This window comes from Oncorhynchus kisutch, unplaced genomic scaffold (genome assembly GCF_002021735.2).
Source record: "Oncorhynchus kisutch isolate 150728-3 unplaced genomic scaffold, Okis_V2 scaffold2156, whole genome shotgun sequence".
Classification (NCBI taxonomy): domain Eukaryota; kingdom Metazoa; phylum Chordata; class Actinopteri; order Salmoniformes; family Salmonidae; genus Oncorhynchus; species Oncorhynchus kisutch.
In genome coordinates this window covers 1-21,276 of record NW_022264101.1, presented here as the reverse complement: position 1 = coordinate 21,276, position 21,276 = coordinate 1, and the positions used below count along the sequence as shown (strand labels likewise).

Sequence of the window (21,276 nt, the reverse complement as noted above, 5' to 3'; positions counted from 1 at the left end):
TCAGCCAATGGCTGAGTCCCAGGCAGAGCCCAGCATAGGGGCCAGGAGGATATAAAGCCAGGGTGGCAGAGCCAACCTCAGCCTATATGACAGGTCTATAGGTCAGCTCTGGACCTACACAAGGATTTAACTAAACAGAATCAGATGAACCAACACTAGTCTGTCATACCAGCGCTCCAAACCCATAGCTGCCGATTGCTTCTGATCTTAGACAGTCTCTAGGCCCTGACCAGGGGACTGAAGGACCTCAGTATTATTTTTCTGTAGTGTTTGACCTGTAGAAGCCAGTAGGTGTGAGGAGCCTGTATTTACAGCCAGTCTGATGGAGAATGATGCCTATGACAGGATCGGGGACGAACCCCCTAACTACGAGGAGACGTCTTTCTCCGGTGGTACCACCTCTAACGGTAATGGGACCGGTAACGGAGAGCACCGGGCTGTCCGTCCGTCCGTGGTCAGTGCGTTTGGTCATGACACGCTGGACCGCGTGCCCAACATCGACTTCTACCGGAATGCTGGGAGTGTGAGCGGTAACCGTGCGGTCCGACCGTCCCTGCAGGAGCTCCACGATGTCTTCCAGAAGGTCAGTGTGTGTGTGTCCTCCTCACCTCTACAACCCCCTCTACACACATCCCCCTCTACACACGACCTGTCTCTGTACATCCGTATATCTTGTATATCACTCTCTTTTCCTTACCGACACACACACCACACAACTGTCTATAGACCTGTCTCTGTACATCAGTATATCACAACTGTCTATAGACCTGTCTCTGTACATCAGTATATAGACCTGTCTCTGTACATCAGTATATCACAACTGTCTATAGACCTGTCTCTGTACATCACACAACTGTCTATAGACCTGTCTCTGTACATCACACAACTGTCTATAGACCTGTCTCTGTACATCACACAACTGTCTATAGACCTGTCTATGTACATCAGTATATAGACCTGTCTCTGTACATCACACAACTGTCTATAGACCTGTCTCTGTACATCAGTATATCACAACTGTCTATAGACCTGTCTCTGTACATCAGTATATCACAACTGTCTATAGACCTGTCTCTGTACATCAGTATATAGACCTGTCTCTGTACATCAGTATATCACAACTGTCTATAGACCTGTCTCTGTACATCAGTATATAGACCTGTCTCTGTACATCAGTATATCACAACTGTCTATAGACCTGTCTCTGTACATCAGTATATCACAACTGTCTATAGACCTGTCTCTGTACATCAGTATATCACAACCGCCTCCACCAAGTCAGCAGCCTTCTACCTAGAATCAACTGTCCTTTAATCCAGACAATTCAGAAAGATCATTCAGATTCAGTAAATGAAAAACATTACATTTTTATGTGGAACGTGTTTTGACAACAACATTGGCCTGTTTGTCTCTCAATTCAATTAAATCAGTTCAATTCAAAGGGGCTTTATTGTTAAGGGAAACATATGTTTACATTGTCAAAGCAAGTTCAATAAATAATTAACTAAAGTAAGAAGAAAAAGAAAACATCAACAACAAAAAACTATAAAAAATGTTCAGTAAACATTTCACTGATAAAGGTTTGAAAAGGATAAAGACGTGTCAAAGGTTATATTATCAGCTATGTGTTTTAACAATGTACATATAGTTGTACTACGACTAGTAGGGGAAGAAAGTAAACAGATAAATATTGGTTATATTTACAATGTTGTTTTCATGGCAACTTGTCACAAATCTCTCTCTCTGTTTGTATTAGTTTCTCTCTGTTCATTTGTTTATCTCACTCTCTCTTTCTCTCTCTGACTGTGTGACAGATTACTATCATGTCACAACAGTGATTGGGTAACAGTCATGTCTGTTCTAAAGAAGGGAAAGTAACTTCCCACTGGGCACAAATTGGTTGAATCAATGTTGTTTCAGCTTAATTTCTCAACATATTGTGATGTGGAATCTACATGGAAAATACATTGGATTTGAAAAAGTAATCAACAGCTGTTTTGAGGGTAACATTTCAACCACAATATTGTGTCATCATGGTAACCAAATGTCCACATAGACAAACCTTGTATAAAATATGTTGAATTTGTACCTTTATTTTTTTATTTTAAATGTTACCTTTATTTAACTAGGCAAGTCAGTTAAGAACTAATTCTTATTTTCAATGACAGCCTAGGAACAGTGGGTTAACTGCCTGTTCAGGGGCAGAACGACAGATTGTACCTTGTCAGCTCAGGGATTTGAACTTGCAACCTTCCGGTTACTAGTCCAACGCTCTAACCAATGTCAGATCTTCAACATTATATCAACTATCAGTAGAATAAGAAAAGACAATAGGCTAGGCAGCACCTCCTACTGGAGAACTGATTTATCTACAGCTACCCTTTGACCTCACATCCAGGGTTTAAACAAGCGCTGCTGAGCTATGAGGCACAGCGGTCTAAGGCACTGCATCTCAGTGCTAGAGGCGTCACTACAGACCCTGGTTAGATCCCGGACTGTATCACCGTGATCGGGAGTCCCATAGGACGGCACACATAGGACGGCACATAATTGTAAAATAAGAATTTGTTCTTAACTGACTTGCCTAGTTAAATGAAGGTTAAATAAAAATGTTTTATAAAATAAAGATATTTGTCACTGACTTTTACCAATGTGATTTGCTGTTGCTGTCGAACCCATTCTAAAGGGTAGGTTTAACAGAGCAAATTAAATGTGACCGTACTTTATCACTCATATGTCATCAATTATGCTATTTTTAGCCCTATATAGCATTTTCAAAGTCATCAACAGCTATTGTTTCAATTCAACCCAGGATTGAACTAAAAATAGACAATAGGATTTCCAGTGATAGTGATCTTGAATTGTGTTTGGTTGTCAACGCAACCAAATATCAACATTTTAAGGAAAGGTATCTTCTGCTTGGAAAGTTCTGTACCACTGACTTAGTCTGGCTTTAATTCCACTTTGTTTTCAAATGAATCATTGTTGGATAAATAAATGTTGTATTCACATGTCCATCTCAATCCAAAATCTAAGTTAAACAACAGGACTAAATCACATTCAACTTTATTTAAAGTGCATTTAAAGTTTCATTTGCCTTTAATTCAGTGGCAAGCAGAAGATAAATCTCCTTCAAATGTTGATATTTGGTTGCGTTTACAACCAAACACAATTCAATATCACGTTTGAAATACAATAAACAGCCTATTAACTTGTTGACAAGTTAACAAATGATATGGTGGATCCACATCTCCAACTCAGCCAGAAGTGAAAGTTAAAGAATGGGATTAAGCCAGTTGACAGATGGAACTATCCAAGCAGTAGATACATCTCCTTTAAATGTTCATATGTGGTTGCCTTGTCAACCAAACACAATTCAATTGTAATACAGTAAATAGGCTATTTTACAAACTAATGAAACATTCACCCTTAAAATTAGCAACACATCCATGGTCACAGTTTGAGGTTACTGTAACTATAAATGTCTTCTTCCATCATCATATAAAGCGTGCATGTTGAAGATAGCATGCAGAGGTATTCACAGGTCTGTGGAGATCTTCACAGATCTTTGCTGTAATAATCTGCCCAGAATCTCAAATGGCATTGATCATTGCACCATGTGCTTTTAATGTAATCTCAACTGTAATCCAGGTCATTTGGTTCTGCTATTAGATAAAGGACAGTAATAAGTAACACATAAATAAATCAACCAGATATCTGACATTGTTTTCCCATTTGAACTTTTGCTGTGACTTTAAATGGTTGAAAGCATAGTGATATACATTTGGGTGATAACTAAACCAGATATCTGACATTGTGTTTTCATTTGAATTTGGTTGTGCTTTTAGATGGTTGAAAGCATAGTGATACACATTGGAAATTCAACTAACTTTCGGCTCTCTTTTTGAGCGGGTGAATATAGGTTGTAATCTCATTAATCAAGGTCTCAACCAAATATTTCCCAATTATCCACGTTGAAATGAGGTGGAGTGTGCAGTGGGTTGGCCTTGGATTGGTCAACTCATTCCTCTTAAAGCATTTATAGACCTACTGTGTCCTAAAAGAGAACAACATGAACTCTCTGGAGGAAAGAACATATGTTTTACAGTCTCAGAGAGGAAGATAAGATAAAGAGAAAAGAGAGAGGAGAGAGAGAGATAAATGGAGTTTATAGTCCTTTAATCATTCATTTAACTGGAAACATTCCTGCCACTTTCATTAACCGCAGTTCAACCATCTTTCACACCCTATAAACCTACTGCCAACACTGGGACTGAACAGTCGTCAAAGACAGAGATAAGAATAGATCTACACAATGGTTGACATACTGACAGGCTAAAGTGTTTTATAGATTTTGAACACCTTTGGGTGACAGCCAGTCTGTTATCTCTGTCTGACAGCCACGCCACGCCCTACACCAGACAGAGATCTGAGCATCTCATTAAAGAGCTTGGTATTCATGCGTCCTTTAAACACTTCATATTCGTCTTACAAAAGGTTTAAATTGGGTCCACCCTGTTCTCTCTGTTCTGTTCTGTTCTGTTCTGTTCTATTCTCTCTCTCTCTCTCTCTCTCTCTCTCTCTCTCTCTCTCTCTCTCTCTCTCTCTCTCTCTCTCTCTCTCTCTCTCCTCTCTCTCTCTCTCTCTCTCTCTCTCTCTCTCTCTCTCTCTCTCTCTCTCTCTCTCTCTCTCTCTCTCTCTCTCTCTCTCTCTCTCTCTCTCTCTCTCTCTCTCTCTCTCTCTCTCTCTCTCACTCACTCACTCACTCACTCACTCATCTCACTCACTCACTCACTCACTCACTCCTCACTCACTCACTCACTCACTCACTCACTCACTCACTCACTCACAGAGTGCAGTCTTCAAGGACAAGCACACAGTATAATAATGCTTCTCCAAACACGTATTCATGTTCATCAGAATCAAACTGCACGACTCTCTCTCTCTCACACACACACTCAGGAACAAGAACACTGCGTCTCTTTTTTGATTGATTTAGAAAGAGAACATCCAACAGGAGGCCCAGAATTCTAACATCAAGTTACTGCACTGCCAACTCTCTCTGATTTCCTAAAGACAAAACTAATCTAAACTTCCTCTAAAGTTTCAACAAATTCCTTCTTCCTCTACCAGCCGTATTGTTGATCTTCCTCCAGGTAGACCGGGGTGATACGTGCCCCTGACAAGTCTTTTCCTCTCCTATTTTCTCTCTCTAGAATGGAAGGATCTCAGTGACGAACACGGTGGAGGACAGAGAGGGGAGCGACGGGACGCCGTCGGACGATGTGGAGTCTGTCATTCCCCTGGACAACAAAGATGGAACCGTGCGGTTCGGCTGGATAAAGGGAGTCCTGGTTAGTAGAGATGGGTTACTGTTATGAGAACTTTGTAAACTGAACTTCACTTAAACTGAACTTCACTTAAATTACTCTGTCTATTACTAAGAATTTGTAAGGTTCTTATTGAAATGAAATATTCAGAGGCCATTTTACAATAGTCAGTAAGGTTTATATACGAGAGCGCTGCTGTACATATACAAAGACCTTCCTTTTATAACTTTCTCTTACCCTACATACATACACACCAACATAGGGCTTTTCTCATGAGTCTCACCACAGTTTATTACCACTCAGCTGACAGTTCCAGGCTCCCCCAGATACAAGAGCTCTGGAGGGGCCCTCCCTATCCTACCTTATCTCCCCAGAGTTACAGCCAGGTCGGTTCAAACATAGGTTAATGCCCCTCTTCGTTCTCTTTCGACACACACATACATTCCTTTCTTCCTAGGTCTATGCCACATAACCCCTTCCTAATGAACAAACATTATTTAACATTACTAGAAAGACAGGGTAGAATTCTGTTAGTTATAATTCTACCTTAAATGTATACATCATTTAGTCATTATTCATAATAAATCCCATAACAGTTACATTGGACAGGGTTAGGAGGGTCCTGGGGAGTGGAGATGGGTTATATTGGGGCAGGGTTAGGAGGGTCCTGGGGAGTGGAGATGGGTTATATTGGGCAGGGTTAGAAGGGTCCTGGTTAGTAGAGATGGGTTACATTGGACAGGGTTAGGAGGGTCCTGGGGAGTGGAGATGGGTTATTTTGGGGAAGGGTTCGGAGGGTCCTGGTTAGTAGAGATGGGTTATATTGGGCAGGGTTAGGAGGGTCCTGGTTAGTAGAGATGGGTTATTTTGGGGCAGGGTTAGGAGGGTCCTGGGGAGTGGAGATGGGTTGTATTGGAGCACAGTTAGGAGGGTCCTGGTTAGTAGAGATGGGTTATATTGGGGCAGGGTTAGGAGAGTCCTGGGAGTAGAGATGGGTTATTTCGGGGCAGGGTTAGGAGGGTCCTGGGGAGTAGAGATGGGTTATATTGGGGCAGGGTTAGGAGGGTCCTGGGAAGTGGAGATGGGTTATATTGGGGCAGGGTTAGGGTCCTGGTTAGTAGAGATGGGTTACATTGGACAGGGTTAGGAGGGTCCTGGGGAGTGGAGATGGGTTATTTTGGGGCAGGGATAGTAGGGTCCTGGTTAGTAGAGATGGGTTATATTGGGCAGGGTTAGGAGGGTCCTGGTTAGTAGAGATGGGTTATTTCGGGGCAGGGTTAGGAGGGTCCTGGTTAGTAGAGATGGGTTATATTGGAGCAGGGTTAGGAGAGTCCTGGGAGTAGAGATGGGTTATTTCGGGGCAGGGTTAGGAGGGTCCTGGGGAGTAGAAATGGGTTATATTGGGGCAGGGTTAGGAGGGTCCTGGGAAGTGGAGATGGGTTATATTGGGGCAGGGTTAGGAGGGTCCTGGTTAGTAGAGATGGGTTACATTGGAAAGGGTTAGGAGGGTCCTGGGGAGTGGAGATGGGTTATTTCGGGGCAGGGTTAGGAGGGTCCTGGGGAGTGGAGATGGGTTATATTGGGGCAGAGTTAGGAGGGTCCTGGTTAGTAGAGATGGGTTATATTGGAGCAGGGTTAGGAGAGTCCTGGGAGTAGAGATGGGTTATTTCAGGGCAGGGTTAGGAGAGTCCTGGGAGTAGAGATGGGTTATTTCAGGGCAGGGTTAGGCGTGTCCTGGGGAGTGGAGATGGGTTGTATTGGGGCAGGATTAGGATGGTTCTTAATGGGGTCCTGGTGTGGGCAGTTGGTTATGGGAACTGGCCTGTCCTAATGGGAACCTGGTGAGGGAATTTGTTATGGGGACTGGCCTAATGGGATCCTGGTGAGGGCAGTTGGTTATGGGGACTGACCAAATGGGATCCTGGTGAGGGCAGTTGGTTATGGGGACTGTCCTAATGGGATCCTGGTGAGGGCAGTTGGTTATGGGGACTGGCTTGTCCTAATGGGATCCTGGTGAGAGCAGTTGGTTATGGGGACTGGCTTGTCCTAATGGGATCCTGGTGAGGGCAGTTGGTTATGGGGACTGTCCTAATGGGAACCTGGTGAGGGCAGTTTGTTATGGGGACTGGCCTAATGGGATCCTGGTGAGGGCAGTTGGTTATGGGGACTGGTCTTAGAGAGTGTTGCTGGATATCGAGCAGGGTGAATGGGGAGTCCTGGTCTGTGTGGTCAGGTTATGGGAACTTCTTCTACTGGGGGTCACCCTGCCACTCCTGAGCTGTATATCACAACCCAGCATCAATGAGTTAACCTGCATACTTCAGTGATACCCTGACAGGTCACATGATCTGTCTGGAAGCCTCAGACACAGACACTGACACAGCGATAAAGAGATTCAGATAGTCATTCTGTCATAACCCGGTCTCTATCTAACCTAACTACGATCTGACTGGAAGCGAAGAGACAAGGTCAAAGTGATCCTGCCCTGTGAGTAACTCAGGGCTAACCCCAGTCTCTACCTAACCTCTCTCCTACTCTCTGTCTCTCTCGTCCTCTCTCGCCTCCTCTGTCTCCTCCTCCTATCTCTCGTCCTCTGTCTCCTCCTCTCTCTCCTCACCTCGCTCTCCTCCTATCTCCTCTCTCTCCTCCTCTGTCTTCTCCTGTCTCTCTCCTCCCCTCGCTCTCTTCCTGTCTCTCCTCCCCTCGCTCTTCTCCTGTCTCTCCTCTCTCTCCTCCCCTCGCTCTTCTCCTGTCTCTCCTCGCTCTCCTCCTGTTTCCCTCCTGTCTCTCTCCTCCTCGCTCTCCTCTGTCTCCTCCTGTCTCTCTCCTCCCCTCGCTCTCCTCCTGTCTCTCCCTCCTCTCTCTGTCTTCTCCTGTCTCTCTCCTCCTCCTCTCTCTCCTCCCCTCACTCTCCACCTGTCTCTCCTCCTGTCTCTCCTCTCTCTCCCCTCCTGTCTCTCCTCTCTTTCCTCCTCTCTCCTCTCTTACTCCTCTCTCTCCCCTCTCTCTCCTGCTCTCCCCTCCTCTCTCTCCTCCTGTCTCTCTCCTTCTCTCTCTCCTCCCCTCGCTCTCCTCCTGTCTCCCCTCCTGTCTCTCCTCCCCTCGCTCCCTCCTCTCTCCTCCTGTCTCTCTCCTTCTCTCTCTCCTCCCCTCGCTCTCCTCCTGTCTCCCCTCCTGTCTCTCCTCCCCTCGCTCTCCTCCTGTCTCTCTCCTTCTCTCTCTCCTCCCCTCGCTCTCCTCCTGTCTCCCCTCCTGTCTCTCCTCCCCTCGCTCTCCTCCTGTCTCTCTCCTTCTCTCTCTCCTCCACTCGCTCTCCTCCTGTCTCCCCTCCTGTCTCTCCTCCCCTCGCTCCCTCCTCTCTCCTCCTGTCTCTCCTCCTGTCTCTCTCCTTCTCTCTCTCCTCCCCTCGCTCTCCTCCTGTCTCCCCTCCTGTCTCTCCTCCCCTCGCTCTCCTCCTGTCTCTCTCCTTCTCTCTCTCCTCCCCTCGCTCTCCTCCTGTCTCCCTCCTGTCTCTCCTCCCCTCGCTCCCTCCTCTCTCCTCCTGTCTCTCCTCCTGTCTCTCTCCTTCTCTCTCTCCTCCCCTCGCTCTCCTCCTGTCTCCCCTCCTGTCTCTCCTCCCCTCGCTCTCCTCCTGTCTCTCTCCTTCCCTCGCTCTCCTCCTGTCTCTCTCCTTCTCTCTCTCCTCCCCTCGCTCCCTCCTCTCTCCTCCTGTCTCTCCTCCTGTCTCTCCTTCTCTCTCTCCTCCCTCGCTCTCCTCCTGTCTCCCCTCCTGTCTCTCCTCCCTCGCTCTCCTCCTGTCTCTCTCCTTCTCTCTCTCCTCCCCTCGCTCTCCTCCTGTCTCTCTCCTTCTCTCTCTCCTCCCCTCGCTCCCTCCTCTCTCCTCCTGTCTCTCCTCCTGTCTCTCTCCTTCTCTCTCTCCTCCCCTCGCTCTCCTCCTGTCTCCCCTCCTGTCTCTCCTCCCCTCGCTCTCCTCCTGTCTCTCTCCTTCTCTCTCTCCTCCCCTCGCTCTCCTCCTGTCTCCTCCTTCCTCCCCTCGCTCCCTCCTCTCTCCTCCTGTCTCTCCTCCTGTCTCTCTCCTTCTCTCTCTCCTCCCCTCGCTCTCCTCCTGTCTCCCCTCCTGTCTCTCCTCCCCTCGCTCTCCTCCTGTCTCTCTCCTTCTCTCTCTCTCCCCTCTCTCTCCTGCTCTCCCCTCCTCTCTCTCCTCCTGTCTCTCTCCTTCTCTCTCTCCTCCCCTCGCTCTCCTCCTGTCTCCCCTCCTGTCTCTCCTCCTCTCTCCTCCTGTCTCTCCTCCTCTCTCCTCCTGTCTCTCCTCCTGTCTCTCTCTCCTCCCCTCGCTCTCCTCCTGTCTCCCCTCCTGTCTCTCCTCCTCTCTCCTCCTCTCTCCTCCTGTCTCCCCTCCTGTCTCTCCTCCTCTCTCCTCCTGTCTCTCCTCCTGTCTCTCCTCCTGTCTCTCCTCCTGTCTCCCCTCCTGTCTCTCCTCCTGTCTCCCCTCCTGTCTCTCCTCCTCTCTCCTCCTCTCTCCTCCTGTCTCCCCTCCTGTCTCTCCTCCTGTCTCCCCTCCTGTCTCTCCTCCTGTCTCTCCTCCTCTCTCCTCCTGTCTCTCCTCCTCTCTCCTCCTGTCTCTCCTCCTGTCTCTCCTCCTGTCTCTCTCTCCTCCCCTCGCTCTCCTCCTGTCTCCCCTCCTCTCTCCTCCTCTCTCCCCTCCTGTCTCTCCTCCTCTCTCCTCCTGTCTCCCCTCCTGTCTCTCCTCCTGTCTCCCCTCCTGTCTCTCCTCCTCTCTCCTCCTGTCTCCCCTCCTGTCTCTCCTCTTGTCTCCCCTCCTCCTCTCTCCTCCTGTCTCCCCTCCTGTCTCTCCTCCTGTCTCCCCTCCTGTCTCTCCTCCTCTCTACTCCTGTCTCCCCTCCTGTCTCTCCTCCTCTCTCCTCTCCTCCTCTCTCCTCCTCTCTCCTCTCTCTCCTCTCTCTCCTCTTGTATTTCCTCCTCTCCAGGTGAGATGTATGTTGAACATCTGGGGTGTGATGCTGTTCATCCGTCTGTCCTGGGTGTTTGGACAGGCCGGCTGGGGTAAGTACAACACAGAGTAATAAATAATTGCACCACATAAACTACAGTGCCTTGCGAAAGTATTCGGCCCCCCTTGAATTTTGCGACTATTTGCCACATTTCAGGCTTCAAACATAAAGATATAAAACTGTATTTTTTTGTGAAGAATCAACAACAAGTGGGACACAATCATGAAGTGGAACGACATTTATTGGATATTTCAAACTTTTTTAACAAATCAAAAACTGAAAAATTGGGCGTGCTAAATTATTCAGCCCCCTTAAGTTAATACTTTGTAGCGCCACCTTTTGCTGCGATTACAGCTGTAAGTCGCTTGGGGTATGTCTCTATCAGTTTTGCACATCGAGAGACTGACATTTTTTCCCATTCCTCCTTGCAAAACAGCTCGAGCTCAGTGAGGTTGGATGGAGAGCATTTGTGAACAGCAGTTTTCAGTTCTTTCCACAGATTCTCGATTGGATTCAGGTCTGGACTTTGACTTGGCCATTCTAACACCTGGATATGTTTATTTTTGAACCATTCCATTGTAGATTTAGCTTTATGTTTTGGATCATTGTCTTGTTGGAAGACAAATCTCCGTCCCAGTCTCAGGTCTTTTGCAGACTCCATCAGGTTTTCTTCCAGAATGGTCCTGTATTTGGCTCCATCCATCTTCCCATCAATTTTAACCATCTTCCCTGTCCCTGCTGAAGAAAAGCAGGCCCAAACCACGATGCTGCCACCACCATGTTTGACAGTGGGGATGGTGTGTTCTAGGTGATGAGCTGTGTTGCTTTACGCCAAACATAACGTTTTGCATTGTTGCCAAAAAGTTCAATTTTGGTTTAATCTGACCAGAGCACCTTCTTCCACATGTTTGGTGTGTCTCCCAGGTGGCTTGTGGCAAACTTTAAACAACACTTTTTATGGATATCTTTAAGAAATGGCTTTCTTCTTGCCACTCTTCCATAAAGGCCAGATTTGTGCAATATACGACTGATTGTTGTCCTATGGACAGAGTCTCCCACCTCAGCTGTAGATCTCTGCAGTTCATCCAGAGTGATCATGGGCCTCTTGGCTGCATCTCTGATCAGTCTTCTCCTTGTATGAGCTGAAAGTTTAGAGGGACAGCCAGGTCTTGGTAGATTTGCAGTGGTCTGATACTCCTTCCATTTCAATATTATCGCTTGCACAGTGCTCCTTGGGATGTTTAAAGCTTGGGAAAAGCTTGTATCCAATCCGGCTTTAAACTTCTTCACAACAGTATCTCGGACCTGCCTGGTGTGTTCCTTGTTCTTCATGATGCTCTCTGCGCTTTTAACGGACCTCTGAGACTATCACAGTGCAGGTGCATTTATACGGAGACTTGATTACACACAGGTGGATTGTATTTATCATCATTAGTCATTTAGGTCAACATTGGATCATTCAGAGATCCTCACTGAACTTCTGGAGAGAGTTTGCTGCACTGAAAGTAAAGGGGCTGAATAATTTTGCACGCCCAATTTTTCAGTTTTTGATTTGTTAAAAAGGTTTGAAATATCCAATAAATGTCGTTCCACTTCATGATTGTGTCCCACTTGTTGTTGATTCTTCACAAAAAAATACAGTTTTATATCTTTATGTTTGAAGCCTGAAATGTGGCAAAAGGTTGCAAAGTTCAAGGGGGCCGAATACTTTCGCAAGGCACTGTATCAGAAAAAAAGAGTGCTATGTAGCACATTTGTTCCTGTAGGACAACAGGCTCCTTTTCAGGTCAGATAGAACCCTTTAGGTTTCCAAAAAGAACCAGGTTACAAAATAATTATCTGGATTCCAAATAGATAAAGGTTGGTATTGGGAACCAGAAAGAGTTCTACCTTATCTTAAATTCAGAGGGTTCCCCAATACTCCCTTACAGAAGTGGTATTTAAAGTTGGGGTCACGATGGGGTAACTGCAGTGGGGTCACGATGGGGTAACTGCAGTGGGGTCACGATGGGGTAACTGCAGTGGGGTCGCCAAAATGTTTTTAAAAATCACATTTTAAACAATGAGGAGTACAGATTATTACTGTATTACTGTATACAATATACAAACGTTTTGAGAAAGATCATTTGAAAGCTACAATTTTATTGAGAAAATGTATTTATTGGTTTCTTTTCATGTTGATAAGAAATGAATATGCAATGAACATTTTAAGGTTGTGTCTTTAGATTTGGGTTGGGGTCGCAAGAAATTATTGGGGGGAAAATGGGGTCCCCAGAAATTCTGGTGGAAAAAATTTGGGTTCCCACTGAAAATGTTTGAATACCACTGACCTACTGGGACATTCTTTGTTGCACTCTTTGTTTCTGAGAGTGTAGATATGCAAAAATATGTACAACACAAAAAGACAACCAGTCAGCTCCCAGTGTCCTTCACTCTGAGGTCAAAGCAAAGGAAGTAGCTTGAATGTACCAGGTGTGTGTATGTGTGTGTGTTTGTGTGCATGTGTGTGTTTATCAGGGGTGAGGACCTCTTTATGGAGCATAACTAATCCTATTTCAGAGCGCTGGCTGCAGTGCAAAAAGAGACCATGACAGATATCAGAGTAAACCGCCTGCTGGAACTAACAGCCTACAGGCCTACAGCACCATTAGTCCTGAGAATGGACCATTTCAGACGCACAGAAGGCTTCACTGTGTTCTCAAGGTGTTAGAGGTGACTGGAGGGGACAGAAGGCTTCAATGTGTTTCTCAAGGTGTTAGACGTGACTGGAGGGGACAGAAGGCTTCACTGTGTTCTCAAGGTATTAGAGGTGACTGGAGGGGACAGAAGGCTTCACTGTGTTTCTCAAGGTGTTAGAGGTGACTGGAGGGGACAGAAGGCTTCACTGTGTTTCTCAAGGTGTTAGAGGTGACTGGAGGGGACAGAAGGCCTTCACTGTGTTTCCCAAGGTGTTAGATGTGACTGGAGGGGACAGAAGGCTTCACTGTGTTTTCTCAAGGTGTTCGAGGTGACTGGAGGGGACAGAAGGCTTCACTGTGTTCTCAAGGTGTTAGACGTGACTGGAGGGGACAGAAGGCTTCACTGTGTTTCTCAAGGTGTTAGAGGTGACTGGAGGGGACAGAAGGCTTCACTGGTGTTTCTCAAGGTGTTAGAGGTGACTGGAGGGGACAGAAGGCTTCACTGTGTTTCTCAAGGTGTTAGAGGTGCCTGGAGGGACAGAAGGCTTCACTGTGTTTCTCAAGGTGTTAGAGGTGACTGGAGGGGACAGAAGGTGTGGTCAGGTGTTAGAAAGAGAAGTTGGTAGATTATTTCAGAACCAGCACAGTGTGACAAAAACAGAACACTACACTCCTTTAAAGTACACTTCTTAAAGTTGTACTCCAGTTTCTGATTTAGCTCATTTATCAGCTGATTTACTGAACAAAAGGCACATCTCAATAGGTGGTCCAGGTATCCTTATGATATGGCACAAGTGGGGGTTGGCCTTTCCTCTTCTGTTCTCTAATGCTCCTCTATTGTTCCTCAAGCAAGGGAGGGAGGCCGATGACATCACAACTCTTGAAGTTTGCAGTTGTGGTTTTTTTAAACGATTTTGCTCAAAACATATTTTTTGACCCTTTACTGTATTCATATCACTTTCAACAGTAGAAGTTCCAAAGTTGCTGGAGGACCATCTTTAAGAAGAAAAGAAAGACATTTCAGTGTGGAATTCAAACTTTGCAAAACATTGTATGCCTTCACATGTAGACAGACTGTAAATGGCCTGAGCAGGGGTGAGTTGGATTAACAGGTATTTTGTGTTTTAGGTCTGGGGCATTGTGGTCATTGCTCTGAGCTGTGTGGTGACCACCGTCACAGGTCTCTCCATGTCTGCTATCTGCACCAATGGAGTGGTACGAGGAGGTGAGTCAACCAAATCAAATCAAATGTTATTTGTCACATGCGCCGAATACAACAGGTGTCGGTAGACCTTACAGTGAAATGCCGAATACAACAGGTGTAGGTAGACCTTACAGTGGAATGCTGAATACAACAGGTGTCGGTAGAACCTTACAGTGAAATGCCGAATACAACAGGTGTAGGTAGACCTTACAGTGGAATGCTGAATACAACAGGTGTAGGTAGACCTTACAGTGACATGCTGAATACAACAGGTGTAGGTAGACCTTACAGTGGAATGCTGAATACAACAGGTGTAGGTAGACCTTACAGTGGAATGCTGAATACAACAGGTATAGGTAGACCTTACAGTGGAATGCTGAATACAACAGGTGTCGGTAGACCTTACAGTGAAATGCCGAATACAACAGGTGTAGGTAGACCTTACAGTGGAATGCTGAATACAACAGGTGTAGGTAGACCTTACAGTGACATGCTGAATACAACAGGTGTAGGTAGACCTTACAGTGGAATGCTGAATACAACAGGTGTAGGTAGACCTTACAGTGGAATGCCGAATACAACAGGTGTAGGTAGACCTGACAGTGGAATGCTGAATACAACAGGTGTAGGTAGACCTGACAGTGGAATGCTGAATACAACAGGTGTAGGTAGACCTTACAGTGACATGCTGAATACAACAGGTGTAGGTAGACCTTACAGTGACATGCTGAATACAACAGGTGTAGGTAGACCTTACAGTGGAATGCCGAATACAACAGGTGTAGGTAGACCTGACAGTGGAATGCTGAATACAACAGGTGTAGGTAGACCTGACAGTGGAATGCTGAATACAACAGGTATAGGTAGACCTTACAGTTGGAATGCTGAATACAACAGGTATAGGGTAGACCTTACAGTGGAATGCTGAATACAACAGGTATAGGTAGACCTTACAGTGAAATGCTGAATACAACAGGTGTAGGTAGACCTTACAGTGACATGCTGAATACAACAGGTGTAGGGTAGACCTTACAGGTGGAATGCCGAATACAACAGGTGTAGGTAGACCTGACAGTGGAATGCTGAATACAACAGGTGTAGGTAGACCTGACAGTGGAATGCTGAATACAACAGGTATAGGGGGTAGACCTTACAGTGGATGCTGAATACAACAGGTATAGGTAGACCTTACAGTGGAATGCTGAATCAACAGGTATATGTAGACCTTACAGTGGAATGCTGAATACAACAGGTGTAGGTAGACCTTACAGTGGAATGCTGAATACAACAGGTGTAGACCTTACAGCGGAATGCTGAATACAACAGGTGTAGGTAGACCTTACAGTGGAATGCTGAATACAACAGGTGTAGGTAGACCTTACAGTGGAATGCTGAATACAACAGGTGTAGGTAGACCTTACAGTGGAATGCTGAATACAACAGGTGTAGACCTTACAGTGGAATGCTGAATACAACAGGTGTAGGTAGACCTTACAGTGAAATGCTGAATACAACAGGTGTAGGTAGACCTTACAGTGGAATGCTGAATACAACAGGTATAGGTAGACCTTACAGTGGAATGCTGAATACAACAGGTGTCGGTAGACCTTACAGTGAAATGCCGAATACAACAGGTGTAGGTAGACCTTACAGTGGAATGCTGAATACAACAGGTGTAGGTAGACCTTACAGTGACATGCTGAATACAACAGGTGTAGGTAGACCTTACAGTGGAATGCTGAATACAACAGGTGTAGGTAGACCTTACAGTGGAATGCCGAATACAACAGGTGTAGGTAGACCTGACAGTGGAATGCTGAATACAACAGGTGTAGGTAGACCTTACAGTGGAATGCTGAATACAACAGGTATAGGTAGACCTTACAGTGGAATGCTGAATACAACAGGTGTCGGTAGACCTTACAGTGGAATGCTGAATACAACAGGTGTCGGTAGACCTTACAGTGGAATGCTGAATACAACAGGTGTAGGTAGACCTTACAGTGACATGCTGAATACAACAGGTGTAGGTAGACCTTACAGTGGAATGCTGAATACAACAGGTGTAGGTAGACCTTACAGTGGAATGCCGAATACAACAGGTGTAGGTAGACCTTACAGTGGAATGCTGAATACAACAGGTATAGGTAGACCTTACAGTGGAATGCTGAATACAACAGGTGTCGGTAGACCTTACAGTGAAATGCCGAATACAACAGGTGTAGGTAGACCTTACAGTGGAATGCTGAATACAACAGGTGTAGGTAGACCTTACAGTGACATGCTGAATACAACAGGTGTAGGTAGACCTTACAGTGGAATGCTGAATACAACAGGTGTAGGTAGACCTTACAGTGGAATGCCGAATACAACAGGTGTAGGTAGACCTGACAGTGGAATGCTGAATACAACAGGTGTAGGTAGACCTGACAGTGGAATGCTGAATACAACAGGTGTAGGTAGACCTTACAGTGACATGCTGAATACAACAGGTGTAGGTAGACCTTACAGTGACATGCTGAATACAACAGGTGTAGGTAGACCTTACAGTGGAATGCCGAATACAACAGGTGTAGGTAGACCTGACAGTGGAATGCTGAATACAACAGGTGTAGGTAGACCTGACAGTGGAATGCTGAATACAACAGGTATAGGTAGACCTTACAGTGGAATGCTGAATACAACAGGTATAGGTAGACCTTACAGTGGAATGCTGAATACAACAGGTATAGGTAGACCTTACAGTGGAATGCTGAATACAACAGGTATAGGTAGACCTTACAGTGAAATGCTGAATACAACAGGTGTAGGTAGACCTTACAGTGACATGCTGAATACAACAGGTGTAGGTAGACCTTACAGTGGAATGCCGAATACAACAGGTGTAGGTAGACCTGACAGTGGAATGCTGAATACAACAGGTGTAGGTAGACCTGACAGTGGAATGCTGAATACAACAGGTATAGGTAGACCTTACAGTGGAATGCTGAATACAACAGGTATAGGTAGACCTTACAGTGGAATGCTGAATACAACAGGTATAGGTAGACCTTACAGTGGAATGCTGAATACAACAGGTGTAGGTAGACCTTACAGTGGAATGCTGAATACAACAGGTGTAGACCTTACAGCGGAATGCTGAATACAACAGGTGTAGGTAGACCTTACAGTGGAATGCTGAATACAACAGGTGTAGGTAGACCTTACAGTGGAATGCTGAATACAACAGGTGTAGGTAGACCTTACAGTGGAATGCTGAATACAACAGGTGTAGACCTTACAGTGGAATGCTGAATACAACAGGTGTAGGTAGACCTTACAGTGAAATGCTGAATACAACAGGTGTAGGTAGACCTTACAGTGGAATGCTGAATACAACAGGTGTAGGTAGACATTACAGTGGAATGCTGAATACAACAGGTGTAGGTAGACCTGACAGTGAAATGCTGAATACAACAGGTGTAGGTAGACCTTACAGTGAAATGCTGAATACAACAGGTGTAGGTAGACCTTACAGTGAAATGCTGAATACAACAGGTGTAGACCTTACAGTGGAATGCTGAATACAACAGGTGTAGGTAGACCTTACAGTGGAATGCTGAATACAACAGGTGTAGGTAGACCTTACAGTGGAATGCTGAATACAACAGGTGTAGGTAGACCTTACAGTGGAATGCTGAATACAACAGGTGTAGGTAGACCTTACAGTGGAATGCCGAATACAACAGGTGTAGGTAGACCTTACAGTGGAATGCTGAATACAACAGGTGTAGGTAGACCTTACAGTGGAATGCTGAATACAACAGGTGTAGGTAGACATTACAGTGGAATGCTGAATACAACAGGTGTAGGTAGACCTGACAGTGAAATGCTGAATACAACAGGTGTAGGTAGACCTTACAGTGAAATGCTGAATACAACAGGTGTAGGTAGACCTTACAGTGAAATGCTGAATACAACAGGTGTAGACCTTACAGTGGAATGCTGAATACAACAGGTGTAGGTAGACCTTACAGTGGAATGCCGAATACAACAGGTGTAGGTAGACCTTACAGTGGAATGCTGAATACAACAGGTGTAGGTAGACATTACAGTGGAATGCTGAATACAACAGGTGTAGGTAGACCTTACAGTGGAATGCTGAATACAACAGGTGTAGGTAGACATTACAGTGGAATGCTGAATACAACAGGTGTAGGTAGACCTTACAGTGGAATGCTGAATACAACAGGTGTAGGTAGACCTTACAGTGGAATGCTGAATACAACAGGTGTAGGTAGACCTTACAGTGGAATGCTGACTTACAGGTCCTTAACCAACAATGTTTTGAGAAGAATAAGTGCTAAGTAAACAAAACATAGAAGAAAAAAAGAAAAAAAACAAATAATTAAAGAGCAGCAGTAAAATAACGAGGCTTTATGCAGGAAATCAACACATTATAAACATGAGACAATGTTGAAAAAACAAGGAGAGCTCTAAGGTTGTTCTCAATGACTGTCCACTGTATGTACAAGTATAGGAATGTTATTATCCTCGCTCCCTACCTGCTCTGTGTCCACTGTATGTACAAGTAGAGGGATGTTATTATCCTCGCTCCCTACCTGCTCTGTGTCCACTGTATGTACAAGTAGAGGAATGTTATTATCCTCGCTCCCTACCTGCTCTGTGTCCACTGTATGTACAAGTATAGGAATGTTATTATCCCCGCTCCCTACCTGCTCTGTGTCCACTGTATGTACAAGTATAGGAATGTTATTATCCCCGCTCCCTACCTGCTCTGTGTCCACTGTATGTACAAGTATAGGAATGTTATTATCCCCGCTCCCTACCTGCTCTGTGTCCACTGTATGTACAAGTATAGGAATGTTATTATCCCTGCTCCCTACCTGCTCTGTGTCCACTGTATGTACAAGTAGAGGAATGTTATTATCCCTGATCCCTACCTGCTCTGTGTCCACTGTATGTACAAGTATAGGAATGTTATTATCCCTGCTCCCTACCTGCTCTGTGTCCACTGTATGTACAAGTATAGGAATGTTATTATCCCTGCTCCCTACCTGCTCTGTGTCCACTGTATGTACAAGTAGAGGAATGTTATTATCCCCGCTCCCTACCTGCTCTGTGTCCACTGTATGCACAAGTAGAGGGATGTTATTATCCTCGCTCCCTACCTGCTCTGTGTCCACTGTATGCACAAGTATAGGAATGTTATTATCCCCGCTCCCTACCTGCTCTGTGTCCACTGTATGTACAAGTAGAGGAATGTTATTATCCCTGCTCCCTGCCTGCTCTGTGTCCACTGTATGCACAAGTAGAGGGATGTTATTATCCTCGCTCCCTACCTGCTCTGTGTCCACTGTATGTACAAGTATAGGAATGTTATTATCCCTGCTCCCTACCTGCTCTGTGTCCACTGTATGTACAAGTAGAGGAATGTTATTACTGATGGTTTCCAGGAGGGGCGTACTACCTGATATCACGTAGTCTGGGACCAGAGTTTGGCGGTTCCATTGGTCTCATCTTCGCCTTCGCTAACGCTGTTGCCGTGGCGATGTACGTGGTGGGCTTCGCAGAGACTGTGGTTGACCTACTCAAGGTACGTAGCATCTGTGTGTGTGTTTGTGTGTGTGTGTGTGTGTCAGATCACTGACTGTGGTCCCTCTCCCCTCTCCCCCCTCTCTCTCTACCTCTCCCTGTGCATCTCTCTCTCCACCTCTGTCTCCCCTCCTTCCCTCTCCTCTACAGGAAAACAATGCCATTATGATAGATGAGCTGAATGACATCAGGATCATCGGCTGTATCTCGGTTGTACTGCTGCTGGGGATCTCAGTGGCCGGGATGGAGTGGGAGGCCAAGGTGAGATACTACACTACGCTACATTACATTATACTACACATTATACTACATTAAACTACACTACACTACAATAAACAACACTATTCTACATTATACTACATTATACTACACTACATTATACAACACTATGCTACATTATACTACATGATACTAGACTATGCTACATTACATTATACTACACTACACTACAATAAACAACACTACTCTACATTATACTACACTACATTATACAACGCTATGCACATTATACAACATTATACTACACTACATTATACAACACTACGCTACTCTACGCTACATACATTATACTACTCTACGCTATGCTACATTACATTATACTACTCTACTCTACATTACACTACTCTACATTACACTACTCTACTCTACGCTACATTACATTATACTACTCTACGCTACATTACATTATACTACTCTACATTATAGTATACTACTCTACGCTACATACACTACTCTACTCTACATTACACAATGCTACTATACGCTACTCTACGGTACATTACATTATACTACTCTACGCTAAATTACACTACTCTACTCTACTTACATTACAGTATACTACTCTACGCTAAATTACACTACTCTAATCTACATTACAGTATACTACTCTACGCTACATGACATTATACTACTCTACGCTACATTACATTATACTACTCTACATTACATTATACACTCTACATTACATTATACTACTCTACATACATTATACTACTCTAGCTACATTACATGTATACTACACTACACTACATTAAACTACTCTACGCTACATTACACTACTCTACTCTACATTACAGTATACTACTCTACACTACATTATACTACTCTACATTACATTATACAACTCTACACTACACTACATTATACTACTCTACTCTATATTACATTATACTACTCTACGCTACATTACATTACATATACTATTATTCTGCGACATTACATAATACTACTCTAATCTACATTACATTATACTACTCTACATACGATTACATTACAGTATACTACTCTACATACATTACATTATACTACTCTACGCTACATTACATTATATCTACTCTACTCTACGATACATTACATTATACTACTCTACACTACATACATTATAATACTTACTCTATATTACATTATACTACTCTACTCTACATTACATTATATATTCTACTCTATGCTACATTACA

At 44.8% G+C, this 21,276-nt stretch overlaps 1 pseudogene; it reads left to right on the top strand.

The window, feature by feature from the left end:
- The first annotated feature begins 53 nt into the window (after positions 1–53).
- On the top strand, positions 54–20,151 carry LOC109879011 (solute carrier family 12 member 1-like; annotated as a pseudogene).
- The last annotated feature ends 1,125 nt before the right edge of the window (positions 20,152–21,276 follow it).